Consider the following 14,871-nt stretch of genomic DNA (forward strand, 5'->3'; position numbering starts at 1 on the left):
AGTGAGTGATTATAGAATACACTGTGTGCAGACATCGTTAGTGCAGCAAACTGGCAGAGAGTAACTTGTAAATACAAGTGAGTGATTATAGAATATACTGTGTGCAGACATTGTTAGTGCAGCAAACTGGCAGAGAGTAACTTGTAACACATACATCTAATAAATACAAGTGAGTGATTATAGAATATACAGTGTGCAGACATCGTTAGTGCAGCAAACTGGCAGAGAGTAACTTGTAAATACAAGTGAGTGATTATAGAATATACTGTGTGCAGACATTGTTAGTGCAGCAAACTGGCAGAGAGTAACTTGTAACACATACATCTAATAAATACAAGTGAGTGATTATAGAATATACTGTGTGCAGACATTGTTAGTGCAGCAAACTGGCAGAGAGTAACTTGTAACACATACATCTAATAAATACAAGTGAGTGATTATAGAATACACTGTGTGCAGACATCGTTAGTGCAGTAAACTGGCAGAGAGTAACTTGTAACACATACATCTAATAAATACAAGTGAGTGATTATAGAATATACTGTGTGCAGACATCGTTAGTGCAGTAAACTGGCAGAGAGTAACTTGTAACACATACATCTAATAAATACAAGTGAGTGATTATAGAATATACTGTGTGCAGACATCGTTAGTGCAGCAAACTGGCAGAGAGTAACTTGTAACACATACATCTAATAAATACAAGTGAGTGTTTATAGAATATACTGTGTGCAGACATAGTTAGTGCAGCAAACTGGCAGAGAGTAACTTGTAACAAATACATCTAATAAATACAAGTGAGTGATTATAGAATATACTGTGTGCAGACATCGTTAGTGCAGCAAACTGGCAGAGAGTAACTTGTAACACATACATCTAATAAATACAAGTGAGTGATTATAGAATATACTGTGTGCAGACATCGTTAGTGCAGCAAACTGGCAGAGAGTAACTTGTAACAAATACATCTAATAAATACAAGTGAGTGATTATAGAATATACTGTGTGCAGAAATCGTTAGTGCAGCAAACTGGCAGAGAGTAACTTGTAACAAATACATCTAATAAATAAAAGTGAGTGATTATAGAATATACTGTGTGCAGACATCGTTAGTGCAGTAAACAGGCAGAGAGTAACTTGTAACAAATACATCTAATAAATACAAGTGAGTGATTATAGAATATACTGTGTGCAGACATCGTTAGTGCAGCAAACTGGCAGAGAGTAACTTGTAACACATACATCTAATAAATACAAGTGAGTGATTATAGAATATACTGTGTGCAGACATCGTTAGTGCAGCAAACTGGCAGAGAGTAACTTGTAACACATACATCTAATAAATACAAGTGAGTGATTATAGAATACACTGTGTGCAGACATCGTTAGTGCAGTAAACTGGCAGAGAGTAACTTGTAACACATACATCTAATAAATACAAGTGAGTGATTATAGAATATACTGTGTGCAGACATAGTTAGTGCAGCAAACTGGCAGAGAGTAACTTGTAACAAATACATCTAATAAATACAAGTGAGTGATTATAGAATATACTGTGTGCAGACATCGTTAGTGCAGCAAACTGGCAGAGAGTAACTTGTAACACATACATCTAATAAATACAAGTGAGTGATTATAGAATATACTGTGTGCAGACATCGTTAGTGCAGCAAACTGGCAGAGAGTAACTTGTAACAAATACATCTAATAAATACAAGTGAGTGATTATAGAATATACTGTGTGCAGAAATCGTTAGTGCAGCAAACTGGCAGAGAGTAACTTGTAACAAATACATCTAATAAATAAAAGTGAGTGATTATAGAATATACTGTGTGCAGACATCGTTAGTGCAGTAAACAGGCAGAGAGTAACTTGTAACAAATACATCTAATAAATACAAGTGAGTGATTATAGAATATACTGTGTGCAGACATCGTTAGTGCAGCAAACTGGCAGAGAGTAACTTGTAACACATACATCTAATAAATACAAGTGAGTGATTATAGAATACACTGTGTGCAGACATCGTTAGTGCAGCAAACTGGCAGAGAGTAACTTGTAACAAATACATCTAATAAATACAAGTGAGTGATTATAGAATATACTGTGTGCAGACATCGTTAGTGCAGTAAACTGGCAGAGAGTAACTTGTAACAAATACATCTAATAAATACAAGTGAGTGATTATAGAATATACTGTGTGCAGACATCGTTAGTGCAGCAAACTGGCAGAGAGTAACTTGTAACAAATACATCTAATAAATACAAGTGAGTGTTTATAGAATACACTGTGTGCAGACATAGTTAGTGCAGCAAACTGGCAGAGAGTAACTTGTAACAAATACATCTAATAAATACAAGTGAGTGATTATAGAATACACTGTGTGCAGACATCGTTAGTGCAGCAAACTGGCAGAGAGTAACTTGTAACACATACATCTAATAAATACAAGTGAGTGATTATAGAATACACTGTGTGCAGACATCGTTAGTGCAGCAAACTGGCAGAGAGTAACTTGTAACACATACATCTAATAAATAAAAGTGAGTGATTATAGAATATACTGTGTGCAGACATCGTTAGTGCAGTAAACTGGCAGAGAGTAACTTGTAACAAATACATCTAATAAATACAAGTGAGTGATTATAGAATATACTGTGTGCAGACATCGTTAGTGCAGCAAACTGGCAGAGAGTAACTTGTAACAAATACATCTAATAAATACAAGTGAGTGATTATAGAATATACTGTGTGCAGACATCGTTAGTGCAGTAAACTGGCAGAGAGTAACTTGTAACACATACATCTAATAAATACAAGTGAGTGATTATAGAATATACTGTGTGCAGACATCGTTAGTGCAGTAAACTGGCAGAGAGTAACTTGTAACACATACATCTAATAAATACAAGTGAGTGATTATAGAATATACAGTGTGCAGACATCGTTAGTGCAGTAAACTGGCAGAGAGTAACGATCCGCAATTCACTTATTATTGCATTGAGTATATATTAATTCAGTACATAATATTATACAATTAATATGCTCACAATATATATTCTTGTGATTACAATTTAACCCCTTAACGACCGAGGACGTGCAGGGTACGTCCTCAAAAAAAAGGCAGTTAATGCCTGAGGACGTACCCTGCACGTCCTCGGTGTGGAAAGCAGCTGGAAGCGATCCTGCTCGCTTCCAGCTGCTTTCCGGTTATTGCAGTGATGCCTCGATATCGAGGCATCCTGCAATAACCATTTTTAGCCATCCGGTGCAGAGAGAGCCACTCTGTGGCCCTCTCTGCACCGGACATTAACGGCTAAGTTCGTTGGTGGGTGGGAGCCGGTGTGGGAGGTGGGTGGCGGCCATCGATGGCCTTTGTGATGTGGAGGGGGGCGGGATCGGGGGCGGGGACGACCGGGGGGACGCGCACGGACGCGCGCACGTGCACGGGGAGGCCGGGCGGGCGCGTGCACGGGGAGGGAGCGGGTGGGAACCACTACGCTACAGAAATGTTTTAGTTAGAAGTGGGGATCAAAGGGGTAATTATATCTATTTGCTGATCGGTTTGGCTGGTGGGGTATTGGACTGTGGGGGGGAAGCTACACTACAGAACAAATAAAAAAAATAAAATAAAAAAAAAACATTTTTATTTGCAAACTGGGTACTGGCAGACAGCTGCCAGTACCCAAGATGGCCCCAATAAGGCAGAGGGGGAGGGTTAGGGAGCTATTTTGGGGGGATCAGGGAGGTTGGGGGCTAAGGGGGGACCCTACATAGCAGCATATGTAAATATGCTAAAAAAAATGTATTATTTTTTTTAAATACCTTTTATTTTAGTACTGGCAGACTTTCTGCCAGTACTTAAGATGGCGGGGACAATTGTGGGGTGGGGGAGGGAAGAGAGCTGTTTGGGAGGGATCAGGGGGTGGGATGTGTCAGGTGGGAGTCTGATCTCTACACTAAAGCTAAAATTAACCCTGCAAGCTCCCTACAAACTACCTAATTAACCCCTTCACTGCTGGCCATAATACACATGTGATGCGCAGCAGCATTTAGCGGCCTTCTAATTACCAAAAAGCAACGCCAAAGCCATATATGTCTGCTATTTCTGAACAAAGGGGATCCCAGAGAAGCATTTAAAACCATTTGTGCCATAATTGCACAAGCTGTTTGTAAATAATTTTAGTGAGAAACCTAAAGTTTGAAAAAGTGAACAATTTTTTTTTATTTGATTGCTTTTGGCGGTGAAATGGTGGCATGAAATATACCAAAATGGGCCTAGATCAATACTTGGGGTTGTCTACTTCACTACACTAGAGCTAAAATTAAGCCTAGAAGCTCCCTACATGCTCCCTAATTAACCCATTCACTGCTGGGCATAATACACGTGTGGTGCGCAGTGGCATTTAGCAGCCTTCTAATTACCAAAAAGCAAAGCCAAAGCCATATATGTCTGCTATTTCTGAACAAAGGGGATCCCAGAGAAGCATTTACAACCATTTATTCCATAATTTCATGAGTTGTTTGTAAATAATTTCAGTGAGAAACCTAAAGTTTGTGAAAAAATTTGTGAAAAAGTAAAAAAACATTTTATTTGATCGCATTCGGCGGTGAAATGGTGGCATGAAATATACCAAAATGGGCCTAGATCAATACTTTGGGATGTCTTCTAAAAAAAAATATATACATGTCAATGGATATTCAGAGATTCCTGAAAGATATTAGTTTCCCAATGTAACTAGCACTAATTTTGAAAAAAAAGTGGTTTGGAAATGGCAAAGTGCTACTTGTATTTATGGCTATATAACTTGCAAAAAAAGCAAAGAACCTGTAAACATTGGGTATTTCTAAACTCAGGACAAAATTTAGAAACTATTTAGCATGGGTGTTTTTTGGTGGTTGTAGATGTGTAACAGATTTTGGGGGTCAAAGTTAGAAAAAGTGTGTTTTTTCCATTTTTTCCTCATATTTTATAATATTTTTTATAGTAAATTATAAGATATGATGAAAATAATGGTATATTTTGAAAGTCCATTTAATGGCGAGAAAAACGGTATATAATATGTGTGGGTACAGTAAATGAGTAAGAGGAAAATTACAGCTAAACACAAACACCGCAAAAATGTAAAAATAGCCTTGGTCCCAAACGGACAGAAAATGGAAAAGTGCTGTGGTCATTAAGGGGTTAAAGAAGTATATATAAACGAAAGGGTTTTAACTCAATATTAATAATGCTATCGCTGGTATCCTCTTTGATCTTTTAATTCACTATGAATATAGTTTATATAGTTTGCTTTATTCATTAATAGGTAGTATAACCACTATTTTAATCTATATGCAGATGTTATATATTATTACTTTGTGCTGTATTTGTGAAATATCACTTGCAATAGCTACTTTTGGTAAATAATATTGTTGCTGTGCAGTGCAGTTTTTAGATACTTTAAGATCTAAATGTTAATCAATAATTAATTATATAATAACGTAGTGCTTTTGTAAGGTACAGTGACCATCATCTTTAATTTAAATCATTAATATTTATACTTGCACTATCTAGTTATGTATAACAAATACAAGTGAGTGATTATAGAATATACTGTGTGCAGACATCGTTAGTGCAGCAAACTGGCAGAGAGTAACTTGTAACACATACATCTAATAAATACAAGTGAGTGATTATAGAATATACTGTGTGCAGACATCGTTAGTGCAGCAAACTGGCAGAGAGTAACTTGTAACACATACATCTAATAAATACAAGTGAGTGTTTATAGAATATACTGTGTGCAGACATCGTTAGTGCAGCAAACTGGCAGAGAGTAACTTGTAACACATACATCTAATAAATACAAGTGAGTGATTATAGAATACACTGTGTGCAGACATCGTTAGTGCAGTAAACTGGCAGAGAGTAACTTGTAACACATACATCTAATAAATACAAGTGAGTGATTATAGAATACACTGTGTGCAGACATCGTTAGTGCAGTAAACTGGCAGAGAGTAACTTGTAACACATACATCTAATAAATACAAGTGAGTGATTATAGAATATACAGTGTGCAGACATCGTTAGTGCAGCAAACTGGCAGAGAGTAACTTGTAACACATAAATCTAATAAATAAAAGTGAGTGATTATAGAATATACTGTGTGCAGACATCGTTAGTGCAGCAAACTGGCAGAGAGTAACTTGTAACAAATACATCTAATAAATACAAGTGAGTGATTATAGAATATACTGTGTGCAGACATCGTTAGTGCAGTAAACTGGCAGAGAGTAACTTGTAACAAATACATCTAATAAATACAAGTGAGTGATTATAGAATATACTGTGTGCAGACATCGTTAGTGCAGCAAACTGGCAGAGAGTAACTTGTAACACATACATCTAATAAATACAAGTGAGTGATTATAGAATATACTGTGTGCAGACATCGTTAGTGCAGTAAACTGGCAGAGAGTAACTTGTAACACATACATCTAATAAATAAAAGTGAGTGATTATAGAATATACTGTGTGCAGACATCGTTAGTGCAGCAAACTGGCAGAGAGTAACTTGTAACAAATACATCTAATAAATACAAGTGAGTGATTATAGAATACACTGTGTGCAGACATCGTTAGTGCAGCAAACTGGCAGAGAGTAACTTGTAACACATACATCTAATAAATACAAGTGAGTGATTATAGAATATACTGTGTGCAGACATCGTTAGTGCAGCAAACTGGCAGAGAGTAACTTGTAACACATACATCTAATAAATACAAGTGAGTGATTATAGAATATACTGTGTGCAGACATCGTTAGTGCAGTAAACTGGCAGAGAGTAACTTGTAACAAATACATCTAATAAATACAAGTGAGTGATTATAGAATATACTGTGTGCAGACATCGTTAGTGCAGCAAACTGGCAGAGAGTAACTTGTAACAAATACATCTAATAAATACAAGTGAGTGATTATAGAATATACTGTGTGCAGACATCGTTAGTGCAGTAAACTGGCAGAGAGTAACTTGTAACAAATACATCTAATAAATACAAGTGAGTGATTATAGAATATACTGTGTGCAGACATCGTTAGTGCAGTAAACTGGCAGAGAGTAACTTGTAACAAATACATCTAATAAATACAAGTGAGTGATTATAGAATATACTGTGTGCAGACATCGTTAGTGCAGCAAACTGGCAGAGAGTAACTTGTAACAAATACATCTAATAAATACAAGTGAGTGATTATAGAATACACTGTGTGCAGACATCGTTAGTGCAGTAAACTGGCAGAGAGTAACTTGTAACACATACATCTAATAAATACAAGTGAGTGATTATAGAATATACTGTGTGCAGACATCGTTAGTGCAGCAAACTGGCAGAGAGTAACTTGTAACAAATACATCTAATAAATACAAGTGAGTGATTATAGAATATACAGTGTGCAGACATCGTTAGTGCAGCAAACTGGCAGAGAGTAACTTGTAACAAATACATCTAATAAATACAAGTGAGTGATTATAGAATATACAGTGTGCAGACATCGTTAGTGCAGCAAACTGGCAGAGAGTAACTTGTAAATACAAGTGAGTGATTATAGAATATACTGTGTGCAGACATCGTTAGTGCAGCAAACTGGCAGAGAGTAACTTGTAACACATACATCTAATAAATACAAGTGAGTGATTATAGAATACACTGTGTGCAGACATCGTTAGTGCAGTAAACTGGCAGAGAGTAACTTGTAACACATACATCTAATAAATACAAGTGAGTGATTATAGAATATACTGTGTGCAGACATCGTTAGTGCAGCAAACTGGCAGAGAGTAACTTGTAACAAATACATCTAATAAATACAAGTGAGTGTTTATAGAATACACTGTGTGCAGACATCGTTAGTGCAGTAAACAGGCAGAGAGTAACTTGTAACACATACATCTAATAAATACAAGTGAGTGATTATAGAATATACTGTGTGCAGACATCGTTAGTGCAGTAAACTGGCAGAGAGTAACTTGTAACAAATACATCTAATAAATACAAGTGAGTGATTATAGAATATACTGTGTGCAGACATCGTTAGTGCAGCAAACTGGCAGAGAGTAACTTGTAACACATACATCTAATAAATACAAGTGAGTGTTTATAGAATACACTGTGTGCAGACATCGTTAGTGCAGCAAACTGGCAGAGAGTAACTTGTAACAAATACATCTAATAAATACAAGTGAGTGATTATAGAATACACTGTGTGCAGACATCGTTAGTGCAGTAAACAGGCAGAGAGTAACTTGTAACAAATACATCACAGACAAGAGTTAGTAAAGAGCTTGGGGATCAGGTGCAGCACAGCAGTAAATACTAACTCTTGTCTGTGATGTATTTGTTACAAGTTACTCTCTGCCTGTTTACTGCACTAACGATGTCTGCACACAGTGTATTCTATAAACACTAACTTGTATTTATTAGATGTATGTGTTACAAGTTACTCTCTGCCAGTTTACTGCACTAATGATGTCTGCACACAGTATATTCTATAATCACTCACTTGTATTTATTAGATGTATTTGTTACAAGTTACTCTCTGCCAGTTTACTGCACTAACGATGTCTGCACACTGTATATTCTATAATCACTCACTTGTATTTATTAGATGTATGTGTTACAAGTTACTCTCTGCCAGTTTGCTGCACTAACGATGTCTGCACACAGTATATTCTATAATCACTCACTTGTATTTATTAGATGTATTTGTTACAAGTTACTCTCTGCCAGTTTACTGCACTAACGATGTCTGCACACTGTATATTCTATAATCACTCACTTGTATTTATTAGATGTATTTGTTACAAGTTACTCTCTGCCAGTTTACTGCACTAACGATGTCTGCACACAGTATATTCTATAATCACTCACTTGTATTTATTAGATGTATGTGTTACAAGTTACTCTCTGCCAGTTTACTGCACTAATGATGTCTGCACACAGTATATTCTATAATCACTCACTTGTATTTATTAGATGTATGTGTTACAAGTTACTCTCTGCCAGTTTACTGCACTAACGATGTCTGCACACAGTGTATTCTATAATCACTCACTTGTATTTATTAGATGTATGTGTTACAAGTTACTCTCTGCCAGTTTGCTGCACTAACGATGTCTGCACACTGTATATTCTATAATCACTCACTTGTATTTATTAGATGTATGTGTTACAAGTTACTCTCTGCCAGTTTACTGCACTAACGATTTCTGCACACAGTATATTCTATAATCACTCACTTGTATTTATTAGATGTATTTGTTACAAGTTACTCTCTGCCAGTTTACTGCACTAACGATTTCTGCACACAGTATATTCTATAATCACTCACTTGTATTTATTAGATGTATTTGTTACAAGTTACTCTCTGCCAGTTTGCTGCACTAACGATGTCTGCACACAGTGTATTCTATAATCACTCACTTGTATTTATTAGATGTATGTGTTACAAGTTACTCTCTGCCAGTTTACTGCACTAATGATGTCTGCACACAGTATATTCTATAAACACTCACTTGTATTTATTAGATGTATGTGTTACAAGTTACTCTCTGCCAGTTTGCTGCACTAACGATGTCTGCACACAGTATATTCTATAATCACTCACTTGTATTTATTAGATGTATGTGTTACAAGTTACTCTCTGCCAGTTTGCTGCACTAACGATGTCTGCACACTGTATATTCTATAATCACTCACTTTTATTTATTAGATGTATTTGTTACAAGTTACTCTCTGCCAGTTTGCTGCACTAACGATGTCTGCACACAGTGTATTCTATAATCACTCACTTGTATTTATTAGATGTATTTGTTACAAGTTACTCTCTGCCAGTTTGCTGCACTAACGATGTCTGCACACAGTATATTCTATAATCACTCACTTGTATTTATTAGATTTATGTATTTACAAGTTACTCTCTGCCAGTTTACTGCACTAACGATGTCTGCACACAGTATATTCTATAATCACTCACTTTTATTTATTAGATTTATGTGTTACAAGTTACTCTCTGCCAGTTTGCTGCACTAACGATGTCTGCACACAGTATATTCTATAATCACTCACTTGTATTTATTAGATGTATGTGTTACAAGTTACTCTCTGCCAGTTTGCTGCACTAACGATGTCTGCACACAGTATATTCTATAATCACTCACTTGTATTTATTAGATGTATGTGTTACAAGTTACTCTCTGCCAGTTTACTGCACTAACGATGTCTGCACACAGTATATTCTATAGACAAAAGCTTTGTAATCAAGCCGTACACAGTGTGAATAGGAGTACCTATTCAATCGATCTAATTTTGAAAAGCGCATGCGTGTTGCCAGTAACTTGGTTTGGGTAAGTCTGGCATCTAAGCGGTAATATGTGCACGCACTAATGGCCATATAGTATTGCGCATGCGCCAGGTGACGAATACAAGCAATAATGAGATGCAAAAAATCGCGCTGTGATTGGCTAATAGTTTTTGCATTGACATCAGCAGAAACGGGGTTTGGCTTTGATGACGTTTTTTTAGAAATGTAATATATTATTTTATTAATCTTCTAACGCTCGTTTTCCATTCTAAGTGGGTAAGTTTGGCTAATGAGGGTTTATAGATACGATTTTGATTAAATTTAGACAACAAAAAAGTCAAAGTTTTGGAATCCTTTAAACATAGTAAATAATAAAATACGAAAAAATATTTCTACAACAGCATAACAAAGCTGCCATGATAAAATACCAAAAAGTTATTACATTTAAATTGTAATAATTCCTGTTAACAGTATATGCAAAATACAAGAAAAGTACATTCTAGACAGAATAACACATTTAAAGCAAAGATTAACCTGACAATAATATTTAATTTTTACATTTAATAATAATTTATATTTATATATACATTTTATAAAATAATCCATATTTCTTGTTAACAAGATATACAAAACAAAACTACATTTATTTTGAACCATATAAAATGTAATGTGTCTTGCTAAAGCTTCCAAAATATTTGTTATGTTCAGTAATTTAGCGCAGAAAGAACAGCTTGCTCTACCCCGGTGAATATTTATTTTTTACATTCAGAATTTTTTTTAAATTTTATAGGAATCTAAACCAGTCTGTTTCATTGTAGTACTAAAAATCCATTAGCAGTGGGATATACCTAACAGACATTATTGCAATGTGTATTATTCATCATTTTACAAGGATTTTACCTTTTTTTATTTTTCTTTGTTAATCTTTATTTGTGCAGGGTCCATTATTTCAAGTCACAGCCCCACAAAGGGGCTGTAATCTCTACAGGAGGGCAAATGAGTACATTTCCAAGTGGGTGCTAGGTGATACCTACAATAGCACCAATCAGTTTATTGCCTATGCTCAGTAGAGGACATTTACTGAAAAAACAGATGACAGTAGAAATTGAGTTCTATCATTTTAGCTCCCTTATCTCTCAAAAGGTGTTGGCTACATTCCAAGTGCTCATTTTGCAAGAACAATACGTTGTTTGTTGTTGTTTTTTTAACACAATCTGTTTTTTTTTATTTTGTTTTCTTTGATTTTACATATTTTTTTAAACTAAAGAAGCACTGTTTCATATCATTTTAACCTTTTGAGTGCTAATGACGGCTCTGAGCCGTCACAGAGTTTCCCACTCTGGTGCTAATGACGGCTCAGAGCCGTCATGAGCACTCTCCCACCTTGAGCCGTCATGAGCACTCTCCCACCCATCTGCTCCTAGCCCGGCGATCATGCCTGTAGAGTGACAGGCATCGCCGGGTCTTCCCGTTTTGCGTGGTGACGTCACGCGCAATAACGTGATGACGTCACCGTACAACTTTATTTATACTTAACAATGTTAAGTATAGAAGCAGGGGGCATGCTGCTTAGAAACCTGTATCTCAGGCATCTAAGCAGCTACAGACCCCCAAGACCCACCATTGGAAAGGTAATCGCATAACCTTTCCAGTGGTGTAAGTATTGGGGGTCTGAAAAAAATAAAAAAAAGTTTAAAAAAAATTGTTCAAAAAATTAAAAGAATAAAAAAAAACATCAGCACCCAGGTGGGAAAGTGCTTAGAACTCAAAGGATTAAAAAACATGGACGTAAGGAACATCCTTATATTGGGATGTGTACTGATGCTGCCAATAGTATTAAATAAGTGGACAATAACATTCTAAGGACATTACTGGTTTGCAGCATTAAAGGGACACTAAACACCTGATAAAAATCATTAAAAAGTATGTTTTATTATGAATTAAAATCAAGTAATCACCTCTGTCTAGTTTATTTGTTCACCTTACCCCTAAGTGTTGAAAAAAATCGATTTGAAGATGAATGCTAATCAGGTTCATTATTCTCCCATGTAAGGTGCCATGTTAGAATGCAGGTTACACTGGGTCACAGCAGTCATGTGACTTGTGCAGATGAAAAACACAGCAGCAGCAGCAGCACTCAATGTTATGCAGACAGAGCTTGTCCTGCAGTTTATGTTATAAATCTGTTACAGGAAAAAAAGATTTTATTATTATGTTTTTGTATGCAAACAAAGCTTACTTTTTCAAACGTTACCACTGAATTCCTAATGTGTGTGACTGTACATAGCACTCGGCAGGGTTATAAATGTAAATCATTCTCTTCTCTGAGTCTGACAAGCTCCGGTCTGGAGAGGGAGGGGCCGAGGGGGGAGAGAGAGGCAGAGAGCAGAGAGACTCCGTGAAGAAAATAGACTAAATAACTCATGCTGGAAATACTTTTTACTGGAGATTTGTTCTATGCAATATTTTATTTTCATACATCTGCATTACATATATTAATGTATATATGTAATGCAGATGTATGAAAATAAAATATTGCATAGAACAAATCTCCAGTAAAAAGTATTTCCAGCATGAGTTATTTAGTCTATTTTCTTCACTGAGTCTCTCTGCTCTCTGCCTCTCTCTCCCCCCTCGGCCCCTCCCTCTCCAGACCGGAGCTTGTCAGACTCAGAGAAGAGAACGATTTACATTTATAACCCTGCCGAGTGCTATGTACAGTCACACACATTAGGAATTCAGTGGTAACGTTTGAAAAAGTAAGCTTTGTTTGCATACAAAAACATAATAATAAAATCTTTTTTTCCTGTAACAGATTTATAACATAAACTGCAGGACAAGCTCTGTCTGCATAACATTGAGTGCTGCTGTGTTTTTTTATATGCACACATTATATGTACTCTAGGGAGATATGAAGTGTGTGTCATGTGACTACTGTGCTGTTAAAATATGGCGGCATACATAGCTGCATCAAGCCCTAGATATGTATAGTAATAGAAACTATTTTCTTGAAATGTTTTGTGTAAGCTGAAGTTACAGCATAAAGAGCTGTACTCAGTTTTTTATTATTACACAGTAGAAGTTAGTTTTAATTATTTTTAGCAGTCAAGTGTTTAATGTCCCTTTAATAACCATTACCAGCTTTTGTGATCAAAAATTGAGTGATAGAAAAGATAAAACGTATTATGACTATACACAACCTTGTACAAAAAGGTCACCTGGACACCCTCATTAACATATCAATTGAGTCTTATGTAATGAGAAATCTTTGTTCAAAAATGACTTTACTATAGACTTTATCACCTGTGATTATAATAGATGGAAATAAATATAGTTGTGATGAATAACTATGTATTATTTAAAGAACCATTAATTACAGTAGAATTAAAATAACTGACAAATACACAATAAAATGACAACACAGTAGCACTCACTTTGAATTTGAAATCAGCAGTAGAAAATGTTAAAGTCAATCCAATTTCCCCTCCCCCTGTATCATGTGACAGCCACCAGCCAATCACAAAATGCATATACGTATATAGGGCTAGATTTTTCAAAGGCTAGGCGAACTCTGTATGTGCCTTGCCTGTAACTGCGCCCCAGCTTGCCTGCGGAGAAGCGCACATGTGCGCCTGAATTTATAAAAAAATAGAAGTAACTTTGCACAGGCGAGCTGGGGCGTAATAATGATACATTTCGCCTGTCGGAAACAGCATTTACTCCCTATTTACCACAGTACATACCTATAAATATTTACACCGCCATGTTTTGGGTATTAAAAAAATGTTTTTTAAGTTAATATTTAGCTTATATTTATATTATATAATGTTTCTGTGCTGTTTTTGCCATATGTTGATAATTTAAGATCGCAAAAATAAATATATCAATAAATCGATATATATATATAAAACTGTTGGTACCCATATGCGCCAGTGGAAGCGCAAATTTCTGGCAATAACAGTCTGTTCTTGGCACTGAGCCTTTAAAAAATTAGTTAAAAGAAGAAAGTACTGCATCACAAGATGTAAAAGCATGTATTATAATGGTGTTCGCCTCAGTCTGTATGGCGAAATATACAACACGCAATTGAAGCCCAAATTGCAGTTCCCTATTGGCGCAAAGCAATGATAAATAAGAAACTGGGCGTATTTGTAGGTTGGGCTGTTTAATTACGCCTATAACTAATGTGTATTGTTGCACTCGGGAGCGTGCCTGTGCGCCTAGGCGAATGCAAGCGGAGTGCGAAGAAGTTTCTTTCAGATTTGCGCAATTATAGGTGCAGAGTGCTGTGATGAATATGACAATCAGGTCGTATGCGCTCTTTTGGACAGGATTAAAGGAGAATGGCTTTGATAAATCTAGCCCATACTGTGTACATTTGCACATGCTCAGTAGGAGGCTGGAGCCTCAGTGCATATACACATAATGTGCATGTTTTGATAATGGAATTATATTGGGAGTTTTATTACGTTCTATGCTTTATCTAAATCATGAAACTTAAATTTTTACTTTAGTGACCA

At 36.0% G+C, this 14,871-nt stretch overlaps 1 protein-coding gene across 1 annotated transcript in view; it reads left to right on the plus strand.

Annotated features, from left to right (window-relative positions):
• The window catches only part of AFAP1L2 (actin filament associated protein 1 like 2), a 297,831-nt gene that overhangs the window by 158,422 nt on the left and 124,538 nt on the right, over window positions 1-14,871 (plus strand).

This window comes from Bombina bombina, chromosome 9 (assembly GCF_027579735.1).
Source record: "Bombina bombina isolate aBomBom1 chromosome 9, aBomBom1.pri, whole genome shotgun sequence".
In the NCBI taxonomy this organism is placed as follows: Eukaryota; Metazoa; Chordata; class Amphibia; order Anura; family Bombinatoridae; genus Bombina; species Bombina bombina.